This window comes from Protopterus annectens, chromosome 6.part0, assembly GCF_019279795.1.
Source record: "Protopterus annectens isolate FY-2018-M chromosome 6.part0, PAN1.0, whole genome shotgun sequence".
In the NCBI taxonomy this organism is placed as follows: domain Eukaryota; kingdom Metazoa; phylum Chordata; order Ceratodontiformes; family Protopteridae; genus Protopterus; species Protopterus annectens.
Window position 1 is genome coordinate 7,098,775 of NC_056737.1, and position 9,513 is coordinate 7,108,287.

General features: G+C 40.1%; 1 protein-coding gene across 1 annotated transcript in view; it reads right to left on the reverse strand.

Annotated features, from left to right (window-relative positions):
* The window catches only part of EIF1AD (eukaryotic translation initiation factor 1A domain containing), a 210,727-nt gene extending 204,987 nt beyond the window's left edge, over window positions 1-5,740 (reverse strand). The window contains exon 1 of the mRNA XM_044073788.1: window positions 5,276-5,740. The gene's annotated coding sequence lies outside the window, so the exon portion shown is untranslated. The remainder of the gene's footprint in view (window positions 1-5,275) is intronic.
* Between the last annotated feature and the right edge of the window lie 3,773 nt (window positions 5,741-9,513).

The following is a 9,513-nucleotide window of genomic DNA, read 5'->3' on the forward strand; positions in this document are numbered from 1 at the left end:
ATGCAGATCAAACCTTAGGTGGTCATCAATTATAACACTAAGAGTTTAGTGTGAGATTCGGTAGAGATGACTGCATTGTTTATGGAAGAGACTGAGAAGGTGTCTTTGTAATGTTGCATGGTTTTTGGAAGGAATAGAAAAAGTTTTGTTTTCTTGGGGTTTAGTATAAGTTAGTTGACATTGAGCCAGTTTTCAATAGAGTAAAGTGACTCTAGGGTAAGGGTGGGGAAAGTAAGTGATATCTTCAGAGAAGGGGATGATTGCGGAATCATCAGCATACTGAACAGTGGAGAGTGGACAAGCAGAGTGAAGGTCATTGATGAAGATGTTAAGGATGGAGCCTTGTGGTACCCTGGTGTGAACAGGTAGAAAGGAGGAGAGATTAGATTGCCATTTCACAGCATGGAGTCTATTAGTAAAGGTAGCTACAGAACCAGGAGAAAATAGAATTAGTGAGGTTGAGAGATGCTAGCTTAGCTAGGAGTAAACTAGGAGAGACAGCGTCGAAGGCTTTGGATACTCTGAGAAATAAGCAGGAGACGAGCATGTTATCACAAGATGTGGTTATTGTGTTAGTAAAGGATGTCAGTGCAGTAGTAGTGCTGTGTTTATGGCGAAAGCCAGGATGTGTGGGGGTTAGAAGGTGTTCTTTAACAACATAATCAAGGAATTGTTGGTGAATGCACTTTTCTAGGATTTATGATAGTGGAGACAGGTCTAAAAGTAAAACTGGAGAAATGGATAGTGGTAGGGGGTGAGGGTGTTGCGATATTATTTTTTGTAAAGTTACGGATAGAGTTAATGAAGAAGGAATTTAAGACTGCAGCAGTTTCAGAAGTGGAGGTATTAGGGCAGAGGTTTGGGGGTGCTGGGGACCCGGGATGTAGCAAGTTACTTACAGTTTGCCAGAAATTTTGGGGATTGGAGTGTGGGTTGTTGAGTGGATTGTTGAAATAGTTTTGTCCAAGATATTTCTTTTGGCTTTGTTACCCAACTCCCTGTATTTTTGGAGATTGATGGGAGATTTGGATTTATTCCATTGTTTCCAAGCACAACCATGCTGATTCATGAGATTTCTGGTGGCTTGTGTTAGCTAGGGCCAGAAAGAGTCGATTCTTATTTTCCTTATGGAAGCTAGGGAGTTTAGTGTGTTAAGGAAAATTTTTATTAAAGACAAGAACTGCATCATCTAGAGGGAGACTGTAGAGGAAGGACCGGTTATAAGAAGACAGGAGTTTGTTGAAAGTTTCAGCAATGAAGTCTGAGAATTTGTGGCAGTCTCAGTATTGTAGGGGTTTGTGAAGCTGGGGAGAATATCTGACAACAGCAGCAGGATGGTGATTACCAAGGGTATCGGGTAGAGCAGATGGGTTATGACAGAGGTTAGGCTTGGAGGTGAGTATCCAGTCTAAGGTAGAGTTAGTGTGTTTATTTACATGAGTTGGGTTGGAAATTAGCTGGGTGAAACCAACGAGATTAATGGCAAAGTGAGGGGACTTGGTATTGAGGGCAATCCAGTCAATGTTTACGTCGCCCAGAATAACAGTTTCATAGGGGGATAGTAAGGGAGATCCAGAAGAGGAAGTGTTCAAAGATAAGAACATTATCACAATGGGGAATGTAGATCAAGACAATGGCAAGTTTTTTGTAGGTATTTAAGTGACAATTGGCGATGAGAATACCGGCAGGGAGTAACTCAGAAATTGAGACAGAGAGGTTGGAAGGAGAGCTGACTGGAAAACATTATGGCGACACCTCCACCTTTCTTTTTAGTCTGATCTTGTCGGATGACATTATAACCTGGTGGTAGGATTTCATTGTTGGAAATCTCAGGCTTAAGATAGGTTTCAGAGAGATAGCATCAGGGGAGTATTGAGATATCCAAGCATGGAGAGAGGGAGATTTTGTTCATGATGCTTTGGATGTTCTTGGATACTATAGATGTTTTTGATGTAAGTAAGTGTGGTAGTTGGAGAACAATTTACAAGGGTGGTGATTTGGAAGGATAAGGGGAAAGCTGGGACAGATGTGCAGAAAGTAGGTCCAGGATTAGGATGAACATCACCTGATAAAATTAGTTTTAAAAGCAGTAGCCTGAGGGAAGAGATATAGTTAATTATGGGATAGTAGGCTAGTCTGACGTTTAGTGGAGAGTAGGCAGACGGAACGGCTTGACTTTAAATAAGTTGGAGTTAAAAGTATGGAAAGAGAGGAAAGAGTGGAAGGTGAGAGGAGAGGTGAGGGGTTAGGAAAGAGTAGGTGTATGGAATGATAATGGGAGAGAGCATTGGTAGATGTAGCAGTGGAGGTTAAGAGCATAGCTAAAATGGTGCAGATGAAAATTTGGATATGGTTTGGAAAACTAGCCATAAAAATAAGCATGATGTGATAGTTTCAGTAAGGAGGATAGAAATAGTTGGGCATTTACAAAATGCTGCAGCAGTAGATTTTAAGAGAGTAAAATACTAGAAATAAGTGGTGATATTTGACTGAAATCAATATGAAGGAAGTGAACTGGGAGAAGAGGAGTGGTTACAGGGGAGGAAGTAAGGTGGCTGAAAGGGGTGGGTTTAATGGCAAAGGAAGTGAGGTGGCACAGAGGGGTGCAACTACAGAGGATAGAGTATAAATTAAATGAAATTGGGGTGAGTGGGAAAGGGGGTGGGGTAGCAGAGTGAGCCCGAGCACAGCGAGGGTGCACGTAACGGGCAGAAACTGGGTTCAGTTAGCAGCAACAGGTCTGTACTTTGCTACAGAAAAACAAACAATCAAAAATGCTGTCTGTGTGTTATGTACTTCTGTCTAGACAGCCAGATTTTAGTGAAATTGGGAAGATAAAATTAGAAAACTTACCAACAGGTTTGCTGGGCAACTTTGATATTAAATTTGTCTGTTATTAAAGACTATACTTGGGGGTATGCCATGTATAATTAAGAAAATAAACAATTAACACACAGTCAGGATAAGACTGAGGGGGATCTGTAAGCTAAAATTAAAGAGGGGGAGATCTGGACATCCCGGTGATGTGCTGTGGTTGTTAGGGCTAAAAAGCAGATGAAATATGCAGTACAAAACACATACAGTAGCTTAACAGTGGTTGAAGGAGCTACCGGTGTGCTGCTGAGGACCAATATCATAGTTGCTGCACTTTCCGCACTGACATCCATTACAAAATACCTTCATTCATAGGAAAAAGGAATTCATCTGGAGTTGTAGTTATACATCTATGCAAAAACTCAAAATGTAAATCATAACACATCACAAAAGAAGATTACATCAACTGATATGGTACTAACAAAGTGCAGTGTTCAGCAACCATAAGGCAGCATCACCACAGAATCAGGCACCTTTTTATTAGGCACCCCCACATTCCATTCTTGAGGCAACTTTTTTCTTGATATGCAAGGATATAAACACTGCTAACCTAGTATAAAATACCACCCTCAATGCAGATCACACAATTCTGCATAAATACAGCTCGTCCCCCACAGCAATACAAAATGCCTGCAGACAGACTTAATATGGTATGTAAATGTTTTTTGTCAAGCCTACACACCCTAAAAGTTTCAAACTGCTGCAATATTCTTTGGCACTCACCAAAGCATATGTAACTTTAACCTTCTACAAATAAATTCTGTGAAACAATTAACTCAACTCAATTGTAGAGTGTACACATCTCAGTCTTACACTTGACCCAACACCATATTTCAAAACAAATCAGACAAGTTCCTATATAGCTAGTCAAAGCACAGTTAAGCGTTTCACTCTCACTATCCTTCATACCTATAATGGCAGGGAACACCATAGCCAAAAATGTCCTCATCCAGATAAGTGAATATACTCTACTCATTATCTAACCACACCAACCCATGCTACATCACAAACAGACTACAACACACCTGCAATGCCATACATAGGTTTCTTACCATTCACCTCAACATGATCACCACTGTACATTCCTCCAAAAATGTACAGAACTACCCAGCATGGTGCACACAACTCTGCTACTGTCCTCTGTCACATTTAAAACACATAATGACATCCGCCTTTCTTTTACAAGTAAATGCTAAATCAAACTATCCTAGTACTCATTACAACAGCAGCAACAAAACACTTCACCCACCCTTTTGTTTTGCTACAGGAGGAAAGAAAAAAAAAGACTTCTCAAAAATTATCCATTTCAACTACTACATTAGCCTGTCAGACCACAGCCACTTAACCTCAATTAACAAAATCCTCACATCACCCATCTCCAGGAAGCTCTCTGCCTGAGTAGTACAACTCACTTTGAATACATGTAATCACTTTCATATTGCTGCAGACAATTTCTCTTTGCAACCACAGGCATTCCCTGCTAAATGTTCTATAGAACTTTGTTAATATAAAAGTGAATGTTCTCTATAATGGGAAGACTCTGGTAGATTATTAAATATCCACATTGACATGCTTGCTATGGTTATAATATGATGTACTAACTTTGGAATTCATATTTTATTGCTTTTCTCCACAATATACAATGTAACTGAGCTACAACTTTTGGTATCATGGCTAAAAGGGATTGAAGGACTAGTACACCTACCCAGTTAACAATGCCTGACTGCATAAGTAAGTAATCATACGTGTGTAGTTCCTTTCACTCTCCGTCACTGCTATTACATTCATTGTCCCTTTTTATTTACTCTCTATTTTCTATCACTATTGTGAATACAGAGTGCAGTTGCATAACTAGTACTTGATTGTACCTAACTGTGCATCCCCTTTGTAAATAAATTAGAGAGAGAAAATACTCTGCTCTGTTTCATTGCACCCCTGGGCTAAAGCTACAGAAAAAAGTTAATTGATCAATCTTCTATCCGGTTAAAAAAATACATATTAAAATGGTACATTTCAGTCCCAGAAAAACAGCAAACTTCACTCACCAAAGGAAGGAAATTAGACCAGCTGCAAATACAAATCACAGCACAAGACAATGACTTTTTTTAACTCAACGCTAACATAATATATATTACAAGAAATATCTTCCCGATAGCGTAGGACTGTTTTCTAAGTCAATCCAGTAGCAAAAGTCTAACGCAAGCATGCCGATGACACGCCGAAGCTTGGCATACTAGATCCCCCATTATGTACCGTACACAGTTTGCAGAAGGGATTAAGACACACATCCACGTGTAAAAGCCCTTTCTTTCAATATTCACACAAATGAAAGAACAATTAAACTGCAACAATATATATACTGGGAAGTTGTGTTATATTAATGTGACATCAAATTACTCACCATCAAATCCTGATAAAAAGACGTTCTTAAAACAGACTGTAAACAGTTAAAGAAGGCAACTGTATTCACACTTGGGTAAGTAGAAAATTTATCAAAATCTAATGGCAAACAATGCAGCACTCTATTTCTCTTAATACAAAAGTCAAAATACTATTTTGATGATATGCCTAGAAATGAAAAAAAAAAGTGCCAACTATAAACCTACACCAATTATTTCCCCCAAATTTACAACACCTTTACCGACACATTGATACTTCCGGAGTATCACACTATGTCGTAGCTTCATCTTCTTCTATTAAACATAGTTCCATAAGAGTTGACTTCAGAAGTTAGTGTTCAGTCTTTTTCGGAACAATTTTAAAGACGTACCATCAAGTACTCCGGAAATTTCTGCTGTAGGAACAGTTAGCGGTTTATCGTTTCAGACGGCGGGAAGGGTGCTTGGCTTACAGTTGCAATTTTGGGGTAAGTTGAAGTATAGTGTGGGTATACTTGTATTGTTTTGGTAAAGTAGTAACTTTTGTAGAAAAGTAGCCTTGTTATTTTAATTTTGTTCCCCTATGGCAGGCACTTCGTTTCGTACTCATTGGCGTGCTCCATCTATGTATAGAAATAAATGGCTGTGCCTACATGTATTTGGACATATGTAAACTTATTTAGGTTTAGACTTTGGTATGTAGGCTACATATCTACATAATATTGGTATGTCTTTTAATAATCTTAAAGTGAAGATTTGCATTTTCGCTGCTCAGAATAAGGTACGAGTAGAATATGTTCGGCAGTATATGTATCTAAGCACTATAATGTCGAGATTCACTTTAAAAGTGTTTAAAGTGAGTGGTGTTGGACCTCCTTGGGTTTCCGTTTTCAAACCCCATGTAGTAACAGAGTAAGTTTAATACACATTCCTCATAAACAAGTCAAAGAATTGGAAGTGGGTAGGGCCTATATATATATATATATATATATATATATATATATATATATATAGTGGGTTGTGTAAAGATTCTTGGTAAATTAAGCGTACGCGGATGAACACAACTTGACGCAGTATAGTTACTGCCTTGTTTTTGAGTTCGGCAGGGAGGTGGAATGGTGATGCAAGAAAACACACACTACAAGCCTTAAATTACTGCTAGTTTCGCTTTCAGACGTGATTACGGGATTATCGTTGCAGTAGAGTAAGCTCTTCTTGCTTTTAAGTAGTTATGTAAATAACTATGTAAAATTGACTAATGCACTTTTGCTATCAAAGTCCAGTTTCTGGAGGAGCATGCCGTTTTGGGTCCGAGTGAAGGAAAAGTAGGGACATGTCTTGAGATTAGACTGGGAGAAGGAGGAAGGGGAAGACAATTGTTGGGTGAAAAAAATGTACTCTTGTGGCACAAGTAAAAATGCTACAGAAATTACGTTGTAGAATTTACAAATTCATGTATGTGTTTAAAATATTTAATTGAGAAGGTTGTCGAAGAGCACTGGTATAGAGCTTTGAGTGTGAGTAAAATGAGTAGTTCAAGGCTAGTTTAAAAGCAAGTGTTGGGATGCAAGCTGGATGAATAAGCTGGTTGATACTATGAGATGAAAGTAACGAGAGGTTAGTGTGATTTTATGTTGGTGTGAGTTGGCTAGTCGGACGACTGTCACAAGTATAGTAGTACTAAAGGCGTTTGCATGATAAAATAGTGTACATGCACAACATTATTTTCATTTGTAGCGTGGAATGTGAACATGAGACTTATCAAATCTTCTCATGGAGAGGATGGGAATAATTTCCAGCGAGACATTAAAAGCAGAGTTTAAATATTATGAATTTTAATGGTTAACCGTTAAAAAAAAAAGTTTCAGAATTGACGTTTGCCACTAGCGCATTTAAACTACAGCGCATTCATTTATTAACCTTTGATTACGAGGAAAGCACGACTGTGTAGGAGCCCACATTTAGCGGCGGTCTAAGGAGAAAAAGCTCCAAAGTATTGAAAAACGTTTTAAGAATAGTTTGCAGTCTTTAAACGGCTTTTTTTAATTGCACCGAATTACCAGTAATATGAAAACATTGGTTAAAAATGCATTCAAGTTCTGGTTTTAATAGAGAATGTAACTAGCTTTAGAGAAGTTAAAGGCAAGGTAGTATAATGCAAACGGTGAAATATGAAGAGAGAAAAGCTGGCTTGTATATTCAGAGAGAAAGCTGGGGGGGGGGATAGAAGTAAGGAAGTGAGAGAGAGTAAGGAGATGTAAGGTATGAAGAGGTATTTGTTAACGTTGGGGATCATAGGAGGTTATTAGGCTAATGGTCCTGGGGCCCTTACCAGCCTAGCCAAGAGTTTGTTCCCCAAAAAGAAACCTCATTCAGCACCTGTCACTACTGTCAATGGGGGACAAAGGTGGAACCCCTGTGACAACTTTGTTGGTTCCCATCCACTCATCAAGGTTGCACTTGAAGGTCAGCGAGGTACTCTGACATGTATGGGAAGTCTATTGCAGCGATGGGGCAGCCGCTGGGAGATGAACCTCTCTCTCTCTCTCCCTCAGGCTTTGTTGATGTCTCGGATTTAGGCCTATCGAGTAGGTAATGTGAGAGTAGTTAGACTTATGGATATGGAGCTTCTCTAGTAGGGCAGGGTCTGATATTGTCTTGTAGGCGAGACACGGATCACCTTTGAGCAATCTGTATGATACCGTGTAAAGTGATGATGGTTTGAGTCTGTCCACATAAGACCGTGGAGGCCATGGATTCTCCTTGTGGGGTATTTCTGTGGCCTTTACAGTTGGTGCAGGTGTTTGGAGAGGTGCACAACAAGCGGGGCATTATACTAGATTATAGGTCTAATGGGGGAGGAGTACAGAGAGGTAGTATTTTTTTTTTTTCCCCTGGATGCAATCCCTTTTACTTATGAGATGAACCAAGTAGAAGGTTTTGCTGACCACAGCTGCCACATGATGGTTGAATGTGATTGTCAACCTGAGTACCCAGGTCTCTCACCACGGGTTGTGTGCTTGGGGGATTGCTGCTGATGTGGTAATAGGAGCGTTTTTGTCAAATGGTATGACTATGCATTTTTTTTTGTTTTTAACTTAAGGCCATAACTTTGTAGCTGTGAGACACTTTGCAGTATGTTAATGTCGTTTGGGGAGTTGGGGACCGCACCCAACATAGTCATCTACAAACTTGGTCAGTCATGGGCCCTTGGTCATTGACTGGACCTCTGAAAAGTAGATGCCAGTCGGTGTCCCAGGTGGTGGTGCCTATCTTGACCTTGTGGGTCCTTTCTGTGAGCCACCCATCTGACAAGATGCGAGTCAACACTAAGTTGTTAGCTTTTCAGTGATGCCCGAGTGGGGGATTGTGTCAAAGGCCTTGGTCAGGTCAAGGTAAGCTTTATGTACTGACTTTCCCTCATCCAGGGCCTTGGTGATAGTCTCAAAGAAGTCAACTAGGTTCAGTTGGCAAGGTCTATCCCTGACTAATCTGAATTGGGTGGGATCGTGTTTTGTCCTTGTTGACTAGATCCATAATACTCTCCATGACTTTACAGATCAGACTTGGGTGATGGTTTCCAGGGTCAGTAGTGGCACCACCTTTGGCAGTTCTTTGCTGGAATGAAGCCTGTGGCGAAGCTAGTTCTTGCTGGAGATGGTGCAGAATACAGCCTGGGATATTATCAGGTCCTATGGACGCTATGTTCTTTGTCTTGAGTAGGACCTTTAACAGTTGTCCCACACCTCACATTTCCATAGATCAAGTATCGGGAATGTCTATTGGGTCTTTGGGGGACAAGGGGGTGAAGTTATCTGATAGTAGGCTGGCTAAGTTGGCCGGATCAGCTTAAGTGGTACCATTAAGTACTAATGTGGAACAAACTTGGACTCCGCCATGGAGATTCCTAATGTAACTGAAGAATTTGTGGTTTCCCTTTGTTTTGGAGGCTAGTTTCAACTCATAATTTGGCTTTAGAGTTTTTCAGTAGTGATCTAATTTGCTTATTGAGTTAGAGGAGGGAGGTTTTCAATTTGGAATTTGTTCCTTTTTACCCTTGGACAACATTTTCTTCCTTTTGTTGTGAAGTCTTGATAGAGGTCCACCAGACAGGTTTGTTTCCTTGAGTATCATGCTTTAGTTCTGTTGGGTATGGCTGTGTCCATGCAATTGTATAGGTGCATGTATACTGTTCAGCATAGTTGTTTGCATCCTCTGTGGGGGGGGGGGGGGGCTGGAGTTGCTGATACCCTCCCTTAGA